This window comes from Euprymna scolopes, chromosome 3 (assembly GCF_053919585.1).
Source record: "Euprymna scolopes isolate OS-2025 chromosome 3, ASM5391958v1, whole genome shotgun sequence".
Lineage (NCBI taxonomy): Eukaryota > Metazoa > Mollusca > Cephalopoda > Sepiida > Sepiolidae > Euprymna > Euprymna scolopes.
The window spans coordinates 180,284,210-180,303,958 of record NC_136484.1 but is presented as its reverse complement, the minus strand read 5'-3'; positions in this window follow the sequence as shown (position 1 = coordinate 180,303,958).

Below are 19,749 nucleotides of genomic sequence, written 5' to 3'. Positions count from 1 at the left end.
CACCGCACCATAAAGGCAGTTGCGGATAGAGGAAGCACATCACCTGAGCAAGCTGTCTACTGGTATATGTCGACTAGATTGGGACAAGTGCCAGAGACGCTTCCGCAACTGTCAACGTTCGCATATTCCTGGAGACATCCCAGGTTTGAGCCGGCAAGCAGAGAGGCAGAGGCCACAGCGACCATTAAACTCGGGGATGAGGTATGAGTGGTGGAGCCACCGGGGGCGCGCTGCACCACAAAATGGAGTAGAGGTCGCGTGACTGGGAGGAACACCAGAAACAACATTGTCGTGGACGGAGTACCTAGGCATATTCTCCACATCAGCAGCAAAGTCTCAGGACGAGACACCTCAGAGGTCAAATAGAGAGAGGCGACCGCCAAAGTGGATGAGAGACTACGAAATATGATCTTGAGATCAGGGAGGCGTGTGGTCAGAAGCTAAGGAAAACAGAAGTTTTACCGTGAGTGTGCAGCGAATGAGTTCAGGCCGAGAAAAGAAAAACAAAGATGGCGGCCAGCATTTTATTACGTGCATTGTCGCAAAATCTCGTGTGCGCATAAAGCTGGAAACTACAAAACGAGCTTCATTTTTCGGTGCTGGTGAGATTCCATATCTGGCAGGAGAGTAGGTGCAACGGGAGTGGAGATTCTACTTTCTCGGATTTATTCCCTTTTGTGTGTTTGAGGTGACCCCCGATCCTCGGGAGGCGCATTTATTACTACAGTGCTAAACTGTTTTTATTCCTTTGATTAATAGGACAGTTTTTCTAACGTTGAGTACTATCTCACAATGTTATAATCGATGTAATCTACGAATCTTTCTTATATCGTAATATTTGACTATTTGGAAACGAGGTTAACTCTACAGTATGAGTTTGTTTTTCCTTTCTGGGTCAAATATAACAATATAATTATCAAACCAAACCTTTAAGGAGGAATTATTAAAAAAAAATATGCCATCAATATTTTAATTAAATTTACAGTGAAACATAATATGGATTAACAAATTTATGATGTGTTGCCCGTTTTTTTGAACGAGAAGTATTAAAAAATATTGCATTATTATACAGTGACTAACATGCGATGAAAAGGAAAGAGTAAAAGAAAGTAAAATATTTTGAAAAGTTCAAAAGAAAAAGAAAGAAGAGAAAAATTAAACGGTTAGAAACAGAATCTACTGTTTACTCGATGGTTCTGTTACATGTGATAATCAAGACAAAGTAAAAAGGGCGCAATTTTGTAAAAGATTATCTGAGATTATCTCCCTTGAGTGTTCAAACAAGAGACACACATGATTTAACAATGTTTTACAAGCACGTTCTTGTTTTCGTATATTTTTGTACAACGTTTTATTGGAGTTAATAATAATTTTAATAAAAAATAATTTAGAAATGATAATCCTAGCGTTTAGCCTTAAAATTTTGGCCTTTAATTCTTTTTGTAAATTCAGTTTAAGCTATATCTAAACATCAGAACCCTTAAAGTGTAGAGTTGACCTCTTTCCTACCTGCCAAACCTTGCAATTGTTACACCTAAAAGAAGATCAGAGATTAGATCTTTAAAAACGAGAACAATTATCTGAAGTATTTAAATAATCCAATCATTTTAAAAATTCAACACGAATTCTTAACTCATTCCCACATCATGTTTAAAAATCTTACAGAATGAAACAATGCTAAATAAAACATTTAGATAAAAAATATCCTCTTTTTCGTATAAACGAATGTAAAGAGTGTTGTTCGTGTTAGCCTCTCTGAAGCTTAATAAAATGAGATCACAAAGTCACACAGTAAATAACATAGGATTTCAAAAAAGCTGCACACATCAATTTGATTCTTATTCTGCGCACGAAAATATGTCATTACATGTTCCTTTAAATACGATAAATTCAGAATCGGATATATTCCACTGAGTATTAAATTTCGATATTTAACTAACAAACGTCGCATTATTACGCATGCGTACTGCGCGTTGATAAAAAATAGCGATAAACGACCCTATCGCTATGTTGATTATGTGCTGATGTGCCTTTCAAGAGCAATCGCTCTGTGCAATTATTTGTGTACGAGATAACATCAATAATAAAAGAGAAACATATAAGTAATTTAATTTAAAACAACAGATCTTCATTGTCCTAATTGCATATTGCTACGTATGAACTGAATATAAATTAAGCAGCGGGAAATTAGATCTCGCTGAATTATTTCTATTTATTTATTTATTCTATCACATCGCAAAATTGCATAAATCTGGCAAATTGCCTACAGAATGACTATTATTAATAAGTTATTTTATAATGAATAATTCTATGAATGTATATGTGTTTGTTTGTTTGCACGTTTACATGTGTGTGTCTGTATATATGTGCCTAAATAGATAAGTAATAACAGATACATAAGTATATTTGTGTATATATGCGTGAGTGTGTGCAATATATGTATATAATACACACACAACACGCACACACACACGTACATCATATATATATATACATATATATATATATATATATATATATATATATATATAAAACTATCATTGTTTAAGAAAACAAAGAGCTTTCCTTTGATGATATTTTTTTATTTTTGCAAGTTTTCTGTTGATCTATTAAGTGGATCGATTGAAAAATTAATATAATTTCCATGTTTGGTTTGACATTGTCCGCGGCGTTGCTTCTCGTTATTAAAATGGTATATCTTAAGGAGGGATTTGTAAATATTACTGCGAGAATGGCTGGGAGTAATATAGTAATAGAGTTAAATGCATGCCAACCGTGTCTCCCGAGTGTGTGAGAAAGTGATGCCGATTCTGTTATCAAGACTGGGCCAGGTAGAAAGTGCAGGGGTGGCACGACAATAATTTCAGTGAGTTTTCACTAGATAAGGTTTGGAGAAATGCAGTTTCTGCGTTTTGATATATATATATATATATATATATATATATATATATATATATATATATATATAACTTATAGTATGTTTGCCCCCTTGACGTTGGTTTCGTGGTGTATTATTTGTGTTGCTGACAATAATATCTCTAACTTCGAAAGAGGTAAAGTTATGTTTGTTTGTAAATGTTGAAAAATTGCACTTAGTTCTGTATTGTGCAAGATAAGGGTAGTCATCGTATAACCGTTGTAAGCAATGTAATTAATTTTATTGATATTATATGAGCCGCAATATTCCAAGAGGCATTTTAACGTATAAATGACGCCTGTTCGTTCTAGTGGGTTCAGTATAAGAAACGTATTATTTCTTACTACTAAATTTTGGGTTTAAAATTATTAATTGTAGATAATAAATCTAAACTTATTTTTGTTGGTGGGGGAAAGATATCTATCAATATTATTTTTATGGCCTTTTCTCCTAATTTAAGCCCAGTTATATTTGATTACCTTACAATAGGTAAATGATTTTTGGAAGCTGCTATAGTGAAGTATTACTGTCGATAGTGTTAATTTTATAAATGGAGAGGTGGAAAAATTATCAAACATATGCCGCTGATTGAGTATTTTCTTAAAATATAAGACACCTATTTATATATGGCTCACATTGTTAAAGGGAAGTCTATTCCCATTTATTATTTCGGTATAAATGTTTTCTGAATGAATAGTCTAATAAGTGAAAACATTGCAAATAAAGTAAACACGCCTATATAAGAGCCAGGTATGCCCAAGGATGGAGTGTTGTTGCCACGGTTTGACAGCAGCTGCTAGGAAGAATTTATCATGCTCTGACAGAGTTCAAAATAGACTTCGTAACCTAGTGGGAGTGCCCTTTTCTCTTCCTTGCAACCTCTTTCTTATAGAAGAAACGTCGCGAGCATGTCTCTGCTTTATAATTATTTTAATGACAAGTGCTCGTTTGTGCTCCAATCTATGGTCGCCCCTCGCCAAACATTCGCAAGGAACACGCGTCTAACACAAAATACTATCAATAATTTCCCCCACTTTTTATCTGTGCCTATACCTAAACGTAGATTCTATGAACAAAGCTTCTTTCTTAGAACTGCAAATCTGTGGAACTCTCCTCCGTCTGCCTGCATTCCAGCTGACTAAATTATGCTCGTGTTTAACTCCAACGTAAAATCCAACAAAGAAATCCAATTTCCCAAATTTACACTTCTAACGGTTACGATACACTCTTTCACCTTCATACTCGAGTGGACTCTGGACCTTGATCAGTGGTGATTCCTTTGTTATATCTATATATCTATAAAAGTGAACGTGTCTGTCTTTGTGTGTGTCTGTGTGCCTGTGTACATTTCCCTATGCAATAAAAATTTAATATGCATGGTACTGAGATTTGGGAAAATCTTTGTAATCCTTTTTCGGCCAGAAATTCGGCTGTAAAGAGGTCAAAGTTCGACGATTATACCTTTGAGAATTCTGTCAACCTCATCCGCCAATATTGGGTATAAACAATTGACATTTAAGATATAGGTTCCTTGGGCATGAATCCAACATAATAACTTGATTTGAGCCCAAAACAATAAATGTTAAGGGGCCATAATAGGGGTAAAAATTAAAAAAAAAAATACGTCTGCTACCAAATTACTCAGACAATTTCTGGTCTAAACCTTTGAAATTTTACATAAAGGGTATTCAGAGATAGGTCACGCTTTTCAATCGGTTTAGGTCGAAAATTTTAGCTATTAATATATAAATGTATGTATGTATGTATTTTTCCTGTATTTCTGAAACTTTCGACAGATGCGACGGATTTTCACAAGATCAGTATCCTTTTAAACTCAACCCTTCAGACTACACATACCTTAGCATTGGTTAAAACATTAATTTCTTAACCCTCAACTGGGCACTTTTTTACATGGAGGAGTCGGTTTTTTCGCGGATATTTTAGAAATCCCCTCTTTTCGATTGCTCAGCCTTAATATTAACTTACGTCACTCGCGGTTTGACGGTGGTCGTAACAGTAAAGTCTTCACGTTTTCCCCGTTCTTTTGCTCCTTCACGGTACGGGTTCGAGCCTGTCTTCCAAGTACCAGTTTTTTTTTGCCCAACATACACCTCCAAACACCCGGGCAACGCTGGGCTGAAATTCTAGTATATATATATATATATATATATATATATATATATATATATATATATATATATATATATATATATATATATGGAAGACAGACAAGCAAAATGAAACCCAAAGGAAAATTTATCTTAAAGAAGTAAAACTAAAGCTAGCCTACCTGGAGACTGTATATACAAATGTAAGAACATTTGGGCATATATTTCCTTAGAAGCGCTGGTTGAGTTTGAATATAATAAAATAGGTATTCTATACGTTTGAAGCTAAAACAACGCATGATTACAAAATAAACAGACATTTATTTTGTTTGAAATTTATATTGAAATTCATAAATATATTTCGAAGCAAAGCTTCATCTTCAGTATGTCTTTCTCTCTTTTTTTGCCATGTTGTTGAAAGAAGAACATACTGAATGTGACGCTTTGCTTCTAAATATATTAATGAATTTTAATATTAATTTCAAACAAAATAAATATCTGTTTATTTTGTAATAATGCGTTGTTTTGGCTTCCCACGTATATAATACGTACTTATTTTATATATATAACCTTTTTTGACAATTTTGTCAGCTCAAAATATCCAGTCCTATTGGGCAGAATCTTGTTGGAGAGGTAATAATCTGAATTTTGTACTGGACTATGTGATATTTACCCTTAATATCGCACATTAAGGGATTATCCATCATTCAGGAGTTATTTTTTGCACTTTTTACAGCCATAGAGGGTTACAATAATAGTCATTTTTTTTTCTAGTTTTGTATATAATTTATAAAATATCTAATATTTCCTCAAAACATCTGGCCTCAGGGGCTGAGAGACTATACACGCTGCTATGGTTCCAAATAATATGAGAGTACAAAAATTCTCATACATACATACAGTAAATTTCGCAGCGTATAAGGATTATTTAGTACTGGAGATATTTAGAATCGCAACCTATTTCTATATTTTTATTGAGAAATATTTGGAACTTCATATATATATATATATACATATATATATATATAAGAGAGAGAGAGAGATCGAGAGAGAGAAGGAGAGAAGAGAGAGAGTGTGAGAGTGAGAGAGAGAGAAAGACATATATCGATAGGTATTTGGATAGATGGATATAGATATGTAACAAAATTATGGGTTATTCATTCATTGTATAGAGTGAAAAAATCGTCATAAAGCAATATGTAAAACCCTGTAACACATAAAGGCAGATATGAAAAAAAAACATTCGAAAGTACATCTTATTTAGTTGCTATGTCTTTCGCTTTTCCTAGATTATGTGTAATTAACACGTCCGGTGATATGTCTCTCTCTCTTTCTCTCTCTCTCTCTCTCTATTTATCTATCTATTTATCTCTCTGTCTAATAAATGCATCTTGAAATTAAACTATGTAAATTATAAAAAAAATGACAACACCTTTATTATTTGCCAAAAAAAAAAAATACAAAAAATTAATCTATATTTATCTATCTATCTATCTCTAGATAGAGAAAGTCTCGAAATAAAGGCGAACAATTGATGAACACATACCTAGGTTTGTTCCCTTATATTTGTCTTTCTTTCTTTTCCTGCACATATACATATATATATATATATATATATATATATATAACAGTTTACTATGCGTTTATTGTAATTATTCTATTCACCGTTGGTTTATAATACACTATAATTTATTTTAGAATTGATCTAACCCAAGTCCAAATAAATTATAGAGAAAACAAATATAAAGTTTGGATATTAACAGTTATGTCATTTAATCATTAAACAACAACAAAAATAGGGACCTCACAGATATTTCATTTAATCATTAAACAACAAAAAAGAGCCTAATTAAGAAACGCTCAACCAACAAGAAATTACTTTCATATTTCTCAGAAGAAAACACTCAAGATAATCATTAATATTTTTCAAGATTTTGTAACGTAGTTTAGTGGAACATGCATTCATAGACTAAATCTGGGCTGCATATGTGAAACATACAGGACAATTCAAAATATCGACATAGTCAGGCGAGAGAGTAGTTTTTGTGTGTTAATTCAAAGCATAGAACAGAATGTATAACAACTATATTTTAATAAAATATAATATAGATATTTCATTTATGAGAACTATTTTCCTATCATTGAAACTCCCGACTAATATAACCAAATTTCAACAGATAAAATTTACGCTGACTCGAAACAAAAGCAGTGCGAAGAAAATATTTTAGTTGAATATCAGATATGATTCATGAACTGTAAAATTATCATCATATATCGATATGAAAACGGGTAAAATTAGAGCCATTTAATATTATTTTAACTCTAAGTACATTTCATATCTAGTACTGTAAATGAAGCTTCGAATATTACACAACTAAAACAGAATATATACGTGAAACATTTCTTAAACGTTTCTAAAACAGAACAATTACGTGAAACATTTCTTAATCGTTTTAGTATTTCTTTAAAGTATACATTTGTATTCGAATAATGTACGTGCTATTTTGAAAATGAACATCGTTAAAGCTAAAATATAACTAAAAAAATCTGTAAAAAAATCTAAGTTAAAAAAACATTATATGGTTTATATATTTATGTCACACAAGGAGGAGAATATTCGATTTTGACTGCTGATTCTACTTGAATAAACGACTGTTTATAAAAGTTTACACTTATCAATTTCCTAATATCCGCGATAAAACGTTAAAAATAAGTAAAATGTCTTCCATCCCGACTTAATAAATGTCCTACCTTCAAATATAATTAGAAATAGCACTTACTAAATTTATAACTATTAATAACATATTTAAACAAATTATAGATTCCATATTAGGTGATTTTAATTATGCAATTAATTATTCAGAGAATATTATGTTATATCGGAGAAGTAGAAAGAACACGCTGAATATATAAAATATATAAATTAAAAATTGGCAAAATATATTTGAGGAATGTGAATTCATTTGAAAATAATTAAAACTTACAGCACGTATCGAAAAAATACGTTGACAGTCTGAGTTATCACGCCATACATAAATTAATGCATTCGCCTTCGGATCTTTAAACTATAGATCCAAGAACCCCTATATGGTGCTCATCTGCTGATTACGTATCATAATTAAGAATTTTAGTAGTAAAGTAATATTCCTTATATTGTATGCTTGTTCGAATATATATATATATATATATATATATATATATGGTTGTGTGTGCATTTGGTACATACTGTAAGCTTATTTAAACTAATATATATTAAAATTGTATGCCTTGTTCAGTTCATATGAAATAAATACAATACTTGTATAGAGATCACGAACTTCAGTAAATATACACAAAACACATATAAAAAATTGAGGGGTCTTTAAATGGCAACATCCATTGACCCATTTTAGAATGTTTAAGCATTTTAGTTGTCTTTTATGCATAAATATATACGTTTTATTAATTTTATTTATTGCGGACTATTATGTCAATCTTTTATTAGTTGTTTCACGACGTTCCGGCCAACTATTCCTCTGGCCTTCGTCAACTGGTATAGTTGGCCGAAACGTTGTGAAACAACTAATAAATGATGAGGATAATAGTCCACAATAAATAAAATTTATAAAAAAATACTCATCTCAATGAATTTCAATTAAAATACTATATATATATATATATGTATACACACACACACACACACACACACACATATATATATATATATATATATATATATATATATATATGTTTTAGTTGAAAATATACACTTAAGTGAAAGTTCTGTTTCAAGAAAAATACATTGCCGACGAGTAAAGCAATATTACCCGCATCCAGAAGAATACTGCCGAGAGAAAATGTTGACACTAACTAAAGTAATATTCATTGCAGAAAAATTGCAGCAAAATATCCTAAATCTCTACAGTAGAAATTATATATTATTAAAAATTAATAATGACTAATGACCGAGACTTACGTACACGCTATTCACTTCAGATGTTGACTGTCTTTGTCGCCTTCTGTATAAGGAAATGTAGAAGACAAGGCGAATAAACATGTATTCCTAAGAAAAACGAAATGAAAAGATAATAAAGATAACATGAAAATAGAATAAACAGATCATGCAATGGAAATGATTGAGCGGTGCATTCTATTGACATTTTTACATCATTCGCATGCCCCACTTGTACGAGGATTTATATGAAGACAAGATGTGGTGATATTGCTAAACAATTTGATTGAATGACCAATTCGCGAGCACGTAATTCGAAGGCTTATGGAGAAGCGAGGCTGGTGAGTTGAAGAAATAGATTTCGTAATCGTGTCTCTGCATCACCATTGCTTTTCTGAGATCATCCATGTGTACGATTGCTTATTAAACCTTGCTTGAAATATAAGTTTTAATGAGCAAACAGAGGGGAAACTGCCACTAAATCTTATAAGAACTGCAAGTGGAAAATAAAGAAGCATGCGGAAATGAGGGACATGTTTTCACATGTTATCCTAACCTGCATTTTCTTCACTTTTGCTATTTTCTCACACTTCCTCCTCTCTAGCTTTCCCTCACATCCTTGCTATACGACTGCTCTCACTATAATTATTATAATTATAAGATAATTAGTATAAATACTACTACTACTACTAAGAAGGAAGAATAAGAACTAAAATATTAGTTTAATACGTATGCCGTAATATTTTGTTATGATAACACATAAGCGAAGTGCATCTTGTTTTATGAAGAATTTAAATACAGATATTATATTCGGACTAGAAGCATTTTCAGTAACGTTCCTTTATCGTTATTTTCATGGCAATTGCTCGACTGAGCTTCCATCTATGGTCCCTTCTCGCGAAACTTTCACAAGAAACACTGCGTCTAGCTGAAAACACTATCAATAATTTCCCCCACACTTTATCTGTGCCTAAACCTAAACGTAGATTCCATGAACAAAGCTTTTTTCTTAGAAGTGCACGCCTGTGGAACTGTCTTCCGTTTTCTGGCTTTCCTGCAAACTACAATCTGATTGTCTTCAAGTCACAGGTAAACAAGTTCTTGATGATCCGTTCAACTTAAGTTAGCAAATTTACCGAAGTTCAATTACTAACAATTACTATATTGCCTAGTTGACTACTGCACACTATTAAACCTTATCCTCGAGTGGTCTTTAAGTCTTGATAAGTAACGATTCCTATGTAAAAAGAAGAGTTTAAAATCGAGGGTAAGATTTTTACAGTTTACAAATACGTACATTATAGTTTCTTCCTTATCTTTCAGATGATTGGTGTCTTAATTTAGACATGTTGATAAGTAGATAGTCTCTAGTTTCTTGACAATTTCTTCAATACAAACTTTCCCCGGATAAATAATAATAGTATATTTTTACTATTGTGATAACAACTTATCACGATAATCAGAATAAATGTAAAGAAGAACGGACGATAACATAATGAGATAGTACTCAATTTTATCAATCGTATAAACTATGTGTGATTTTTTATCGAACAGTCCGTGACATAATTTTTTAATTGTGATATGTAATCAGCAGGAAAGCACTTTATGGCAGATGTGCTGAACAAACTATATTTCCCTATACATTTCGGCTTACGTCAGACACGTAGGGAGAAAGAGATATTTAATTGTAGCTTAGATTCTTTTTACTTGATAGAATAATATACTAGAATCCGGCAAAGGTCTTTTTGTGGACATGAAAAACAAAATAGTGATAAACTAGCAACGTCCTTTCGCTGATATATAGATTATGTATTTGTACATAATCTAGACCATGGAAAAGGATTTGACGATTATAAATTCCATGAGAAAATATCTATAGAGTGAAAACCGAAATTTGCCCTAAAATGTATATAGAAAAAATACAGCTTTTCAAGAAAACATAAAATACCAAATTTCTGTAAATAAAATAAAAATCAAAACTAAACGACAAGAAGCCATTCATTTACATAAATAGGTTTTTACGGCGTGAAGTTTGAAAGAAGAAAAATTTCATAAAACATTTAGAGTTTAACAAAGCTTCAAAAAATTGATAAACATAATAATTAGCTATTATGGGTATTCGGAAAGAAAAAGAATTGTCCTGTCTACAATTTAGATTTGAGATGAAAATATCTTTAAATTATATGATTACATAATTTTTATAAAAAAAGACAGAGAACATCATAAAAATTGAAACAATAGATAATATATACAAGTAATAAGCAAAAAGATCAATATATATATATATGTATATATTTATCTTTATATATATACATATATATAACTACTTCATTTACTCACATAAAATATATATATATATAACTACTTCATTTACTCACATAAAATTAATATAGGAAAGTATAAATGTATGCATAAACTTTAAGCATTTACTTCAAAAGTGCTCAATACGTAGGTAGAGCTAGTTTATAAGTTATAAAATATATATGGCGATTAAACTACACTGAATATTCCGCGTTTCATCCACTCTAGAACTCTTCAGGCTCATGCGCGAATTTTGTGGTTGTCTGTCGTTTTTATATACGCAACTTCTATTGAGATTTTAGTTAGCCAATCAGCTTTCTAGTATCCACCGCGCCCTTCCCATCAGCCAATGAATATGCACTTACCGGACAAATGCCTATTTGACCTCTGGTTGACCTGTTCCTTTGTGGGTTCTCTATTTAGCCTGGATATCTAGTTGGTTGACCTGCTTTAAATCTTGGTTAGGGGTTTTATGTTAGTTTATATATATATATATATATATATATATATATATGTACATATATATATGCCCATACATATATATACATAAATATATATATATACATATATGTGTGATCGTTTATGTATATTCATGTTTATTTAATTTATTTATTTGTTTATTTTCTATTGTTTTTGGTAGTTTTAAAACTATTATATATCGCTATCCTAGAGTAAATTTTATCTTATGAACACAGTTGTTTGCTATTTCTCTTCTACAGTTTAATAGATGTTGGGGTTATTTAAAGTACAGGATAACAACTTATTCATGAAGGCATTATCTACATGGGTCGTCTAGGTCCCTACACGTGGTAGCTTGTCTTATTATTTTCCATTCGACTACCGCCGAATGTCCGCTTTCCTTGCGTTCCCAGTATTTATTTGCTTGCATTATTTTCATACGGTGTTTTTTTATTGTTGACTGTACTTATGTGGTGATAAAATCGAGTTTAGAAATCTAAGGAAGTCATACCTACGTAATATTTCTTGTTATTCGGGTTTTCTTTCGCAAATATTATGGCCTGGTAAACTGCGCTTTTGGTTAGACATTTATTTTGAAGTGGGCAAAGTGTGCGGTGTCTACAGTTACATTTATCTTGTTCGTTATTAGTATTTTTATTTCTAGTACGGTTGTTGTTGTTGTCCGGGATTATTATTATTATTATTATTATTATTATTATTATTATAATTATTATTATTATTATTATTTCTGCTAGTGTTAGTTTTATTGTTGTCATGGTGTCTACTTTTTATTGTTTATTTTGTTGTTGTTTACATTGTTTTTATTTTGTATTTTGTTATTATATGCTTTAATCATCATCTCTAAATTTTCGCAGTAGCTGTAAGATAACTTTAAGGTATTTTTATTGAAAATGTTGAGTAGGGGGTTGGTTGCGGGAAAGTGTTTTTCAATAAGATCTAGGAATTTCTTGCCAAGTTTTGTTTTTAAAATTTGATTGTATGGAGCCGTATACCAAATTATAGTTCTATTTCTATTCTTTTTAATTTTATTATAGTTATTGGTGTTTTGTTGATTATATTTGATATCGATATTTTTGTATCCACTATTTTTAGGACTGTTTCATCGATATTTTCATCGCTTGAGTTATTACTGAGTATCCTTACGATCGAGTTAGGAATCTGTCTTATAATTGATGGTGGGTGATTGGACTTAGGGTTTACGTATATTGGAGTAGCGTCATGTTTTAACTAGGGTTCATATGTGTTTTTATCTAAGTTTAACGTGACGTCCAGGAAGTTTTTTTTTAATTTTTATGTTAGCTAATACGTCTGCTTTTAGGCCTATTTTTTCATTTCCATGTGTATGATTTTCTTAAAGTTATCTCCCTTGACTTTGTTGGAGTCTTTTATTATAGCTAGTCCGTCATCTCTATACAGGCCGATATCCGTAGTATCAAATGTGCTTGTGAGGGTATATAGAATGAATAATCCCACAAGATCTGATGCCTCTGCAGAATCCCTGGCACCCATCGCCAAATCAAACGAATTTTTCATTTTAGTTTTTATCCATTGGTTATTGTTATTAATTAGAACTGATTTTCTACGATTTTTAATGATGTTGATTTCTTCCGAGGATATATCAGTGTATGCCTCGGCAAATTCTAGGGCAATGGTTAAAAGTTCTTCGGATATCGACGGATAGAAAATCTATGATGTCGAACTGTATAAACGTACATTTATCTTTGTTTTCTATATTTGTAAACCAGGTGATTGCTTCGGAAGTATTTGCCCACCCATATATGTACACATATATGCATATATATATATATATATATATATATATATATATATATATATATATATATATATATATATATTGGCATATACTTTTTTACATAGATATATTTATATATGTAAACTAATATAAAGAAAACCTAACCTAGATTTAAAACATGTCAATAAACTAGATATCCAGGCTAAATAGAACACACACAAAGGAACAGATCAATCAGAGGTCAAATAGGCCTGTGTCCGATAAGTGCATGTTCATTGGCTGATAGGAAGGGCGCGGTGGATACAAGAAAGCTGATTGGCTAATTAAAATCTCAATAGAAGGTGCGTATATGAAAACGACAGACAGCCACAAAATTCGCGCATTAGCCTCAAGAGTCCTATAGTGGATGAAACGCGGAATATTCAGTGTAGCTTAATCGCCATATATATTTCATAACTCTCTCTCTCTCCCTTTCTTTCTCTCTCTCTCTCTCTATATATATATATATATATGTGTGTGTGTGTGTGTGTGTGTGTGTTGCGTAACGCAGGTAACATTGAGCGAAACTATGTGAAAATTACACTCAAGATTAATACAGTAGTCCTATGAATCCAAATAATACGAATCGGAAAAAAATATGACATTGCAAATTTCAGAAACACAGTTTTTACCTCTACTCGAAAACTATTACAACGCACTTATATTAAGCTGCTTTTGTTATGAATTCTTAAAACATAATGTTCCACTGGATAAAAAGATTGACATTTATTATGTCTATGCTGCAATAAATCGGGATTTATTGTGCCTCACATTTTACATATCTCTAATTCCATGAAGAATTGCAATAAGTATACTTACGTAAATATGTATGGATTAAGTATATGTTAATTGCTTACTTGTCATTTAGCTTGCGTAAACTTCAGTAGATATTTATCGGACGATGAGAAATTAATAATAAACTATTTTTATTGACCGAAGCAATAGATATAATATATGTAATTTCTTGGTATATATGACTACACACATTGCTGAGAAAACAGAATATATGGAGTTAATTTTTGTAATTTATCAGATAAATTACTAAAAATCAAATAATAACATTCTGTATAGTTGTAGTCATGAGAACATTGTCGTATTATATGATATGCCAATAATATATGCAAAGAATGATATATATATATATATATATATATATATATATATATATATATATATATATATATATATATATATACAAACCAAAAATATAACTTCAAGAACGTTAATTGAATTTCCATTTGCACAAGAAAAATTTATCTTATTATTTATTTTTCAACAGACTACCCATTCACCTGTAATCAGCTTTTTCTTCGCCATATTCCCTCTGCTTCACTTTTTTGTTATCAAGTAAATCTTTGACTTACTTGTTTCATCAAATACTTTTGTATGCAAAATCCGATCCCGCATTTTGCTAATTCCTACCCTCCGATGAGAAGGAAAGTATTTCTTCGAAACTCCGGGGATTAAGGACTACCCACTTATTAAGTGTTTCCTTTTCAGATAAAACATGTTTTTAACTCTTTTTCAAACTGTTTTAACATGTTTTATTAAGTGCTTGCTCGTATTGTAAGCTCTATCTCCAATTTGTTTTTGTTTTTTTTACCGAGTTTCTACATCTGGCTGAGATATCTTTATTTCTTTAATATTTACAATATACTTTAGTTTTACCATCTTGGATCATTTTGTTAAATTTAATTGCAATTTTTATTGTATATATATATATATATATATATATATATATATATATATATATATATATATATATATATATATATATATATATATACAGGGTGACGAAAAAAACCGGGCCCCAACTCTAATTAAGTCCCGTTTCTTAGTGTTTTGTCGGAATGAAATGAAACGTTGCCCATTAATAGTTTATTGCATTCAAAACATCGCATTAACACACAATAGTCTTTTGACCTTTTTTCTCCGTTCTACAGAATATGTTCTAGATAGCCTCCATTTCGCTTTTTTTGGGGGGGATCACGCTATATATATATATATATATATATATATATATATATATATATATATATACACTACTGTGACAATAAAAACGGACTTCTTCTGATTGTGTGCTCCCACAACAACATGGCAAAGAAAAAAATAAGAAATACATACTGATAGTTAAGTGTATCTTCGAAATATATTAATAAATTTCAATATAAATTTTAAACAAAATAATATATGTTTATTTTGAAATAATGCGTTGTTGTGGCTTCAAAAGTATCTAATATGTATATATATATATATATATGTATATATATACGTGTTTTTATATATATGCATATATACATGCATATATATATGCGTGTGTGTATTGGCATAAACATATTTAATTTTAAGCATGAGAAATAACAACACAACGGGTGCTAACCTGTGTAAAACATTTCTCAATAGAGCCATTGGCTTTAAAATAGTATGGAATGAAGTTTATATTGAAGGAAACCAAAAGTGACGGACTAAATCAAATGGAAAGCATAAAATATCAAAGCAATAAGGCGAGGTTGGAATTTGGCAGACAATAACGATTATATATATATATATATATATATATATATATATATATATATGTGTGTGTGTGTGTGTGTGTGTGTGTGTGTGTGTGTGTGTGTGTGTGTTTAGAGCAAAGAGCTTAGTCTTGAGAGCATTCGTTCTAGCTACTTACGACATAATTCTAAGTAGAAAGATATCCAAAAGTTAAGAATAATTGAATTTCAACTGCGGTCGTTGATAGTACTCAATCAGAGAGAGAAAATTATATTTTTGATTCTTTATATAAATACAGTCATATCTTGCCATGTGCAGACTGTTTTTTTTTAAATGTCATTTTCACCCCAAACAAGGCACATTGCCACTTTGATGTAGGGTGGCTACTATCAGGGGCAGCAACTAATGGGGCACTATGTTGGGATTTGGGTGGCAAGATGTCGTTTCACGTTACACTTGGACTTCTGCATGTCAGTACAGTTAAGGAAGCAGGGGCCTGGAATGGAATTCCAGAGTCTAGCGGTTCTGGGGAAGAAACTACCGGAGTAGAAAGATCTTTTACATCTAGGGATCTCTACTGTGTGGGGGTGGGATTTAGCTGCCTGTCGGGTTTGTCGAGGGTGTCTACGTCGTGGGGGCACAAGTGTCTGCAGTTCGTCAGAGCATTCACCATTAAAATACTTGTAGAACACGCAGAGGGATGCAACGTTTCGTCGATGGGACAGAGGCTGACGCTTTGATGCCAGTTCAGGGCCTATCAAATTGGTGACTCTCTTTTTAACCTCATCTAGGAGCGAGAGACTAGCAGCAGATACACCAGCCCAAATGTGACAACAATACTCCATACATGGGCGAATGGTGGCATTATAAAGGTACAGGATATTTTCAGGTGTCAGCAGTTTTCTAGCACGATAGAGAGAGCCTACCTTTTTCGCAGCGGCCCTGGCAATGTTTTCAATATAATTGTTCTAACTCATGTTTCCTGTGAACGTTAGGCCAAGCAGTGTGAAATATGTACTCTCAGACAGGGAGTCACTGGCCATTGCTATTTTTCAATTATATTTGATTTCCTCAGGCAAGATAAATTATAACACAAAAATTAAAAATTAAAAGGTTTACAGACCTTTTCAAATTTTGAGGAGAGAAATATTGGCATGGCTGGCAATAAACAATTAGAATTTACTTTGTGTTATTTAAGTGTTCTTGTCTGATGAAATCAAATATGTGTGAAACGGTCTGCACATTGTAACAAAATATGACTGTATTTACATAAATAATTAAAAAATATTATATATATATATATATATATATGTGTGTGTGCGTGTGTGCGCGCGCGTGTGTGCGTAATCAATCTACAGTAAGACGCACATTCTGCTCTAAATTCTTACATTTAATAACAACAATTTTGTTTCCTAATGTCTGTTATTTTTGTGTTTAAAAACAAAGTATTATTTTACATCGAATATTATGTCATTTATATTTAGTACTGCTCAGTCTTGAATTTATTGCTTATAAATTAAGGTACGCTAAACAGGTTCTAATCGTTTTTTATAAGCTACATATTCTGATCAATTTTTCAACAGCAAATATATATTCATCTCAAATTCTTTTGGTCTCTATTCATATAAAATTACGTATATACATACATATATATATGTGTAGATATTTATATATTTATATATGCATATATATATATATATATTATTTCAGAGGATTTACTACTTAACTAAAGAAAATATAGCTAATCATGCAACAGAAATACTAATCGTGAGCTGGTGTAATATAGGCTACAGTTTAATGTTATGCGAAGCACATTGTGCGGAATTCGTAAACAATCAGATATCTTCGATATTTATGAAGTTTTAGTAACGTTATAAGATGAAATGCAATAAATATTTATAAAATTAAAGATTCATTTCTGTAACTTAAATGTGGATAATATGATAACACTTCGCACGTCGTAAATTTAACTATTTAAGGTTTTCAAAAAAAAAATCTTATAGATATTAGCCACCCATTAAGCAAGATTCCTGAATTTCAGTTTCTTAACACATATTACAGCAAAACCCTAGACTTGTATATTTATTTATTTATTTGCCGACTATTATCGTCATAGTTACAGTTTTTAAACACATTCCAACTAACCAACCGCGACGAGATAGCAATGCTGCTTCTCTTTCCTCTATCCTCAATAATTACTGCCTTCCATAGTTATAGTCTCTGGGCGCAGTGAATAAAGGGGTTTAGTCCCTACGATTCGAAGTCAGCATCATCTGAGGATAGCGGTTTAAATCCTACCGGAAAGCAGGCCAACTGTGGCAGATAGTAATTACTGAATATACAGTTAAGCCATTCAGCATCCCTATCCCGTCGCGGCCAGAGTAATAGTTGGTCGAAACATGGTGAAAACATGTGTTAAGGTGAGGATAACAATCCGCAACTAAATAATAAATAAATATCCAAATTACTCATTTCAAAGAATTCCAACAATAAAAATGTATAAATCAATCTTGGATTAATGGTTGTAAACATAAGACATGGGTATGGAATTCATTTTAACTGTTTTCCAATAAATGATGTACAGGTATTGGCGGTTATTTTATAATGGCTATTTAATAATTAAATAAAATATGCACTTCATATATCGTAAACATCATTTGATATATCCTTACACATATTTGCGTACATATTTTATTCAGTGTTAGCTTTGTTTCTGAAAAAAAATCACTTATCAATTGAGCTGACCGTGTTTATTATTTATATTAGATTTGATGTTAATATTTTAAGACTTTCTCAATTTTCATGTATATTGCAATGTTATAAACCATCACGTTTGGCTTAAACATTTGTAAATAGAATTTAGATATGATTTAATTTCGACAGTTTTGTTACTCTTGCCTTTCTTTCTTTCTTTTTTTTAGTCCTTATATTCCATATGCAGTGTTTCTGAAAAATTCTATTTTCTGTGGTTGAAAACTATCTAATGAACTGTTATTGCTAGCATGCTTGGCACCATGACGTATAATTTTAACTTTATATAAAGTGGATTCATGTCATGTCTTGACAAAAGTATAAAGTCATATTAAGTAAAGTTATTTTATGTTCGACTAACCCAACTATACACACTAAATCGTTTCCGAATCTCATAAAAATAATCTACATGAGTCTTATTCTGTAGGTTTCAGAATAGACCTGACATAGTATTACCTGACTTTGCATTTCTATCATATTGTGAAATATGTTTTGTCAGAAATCTTGAAAGCACTGTACACAAGCAAAACACATACATACACAATGTTTTCAATATTATATAAAAGGCAAAAATCCCACATTAGAACATATGTCGAACAATTAAATATTAGCTGTCCGTCACGTCCTATGAAGACATGCCACTCATCTTTCACTAAAATAATCCAAACCTTTACAGGCACCGAATTAGTGTCAATTCTCTTCGGAGAGACATTTCCGTGTTCTTCATCAAAAAACCCCGAGGAACAATTATTGGTTCTGTGTGCATACAAAGATGTGTGTTGTATGCATTTTACATGTGTATAAAGTGTATTGTCTCCTTGGGAAAAGGGGTTGTGTAAGGGGGCTTTCGAGTGGATCGTATCTGTTGTTTGGCATGGAGATAGTTAGGCTGTGTCTCGCTTCAACGTTGACAAACAATTCCGCTTACCATTTTCGCTGACATGCTAAAGTACTGATTCGTATTCTAGCTGAGTTA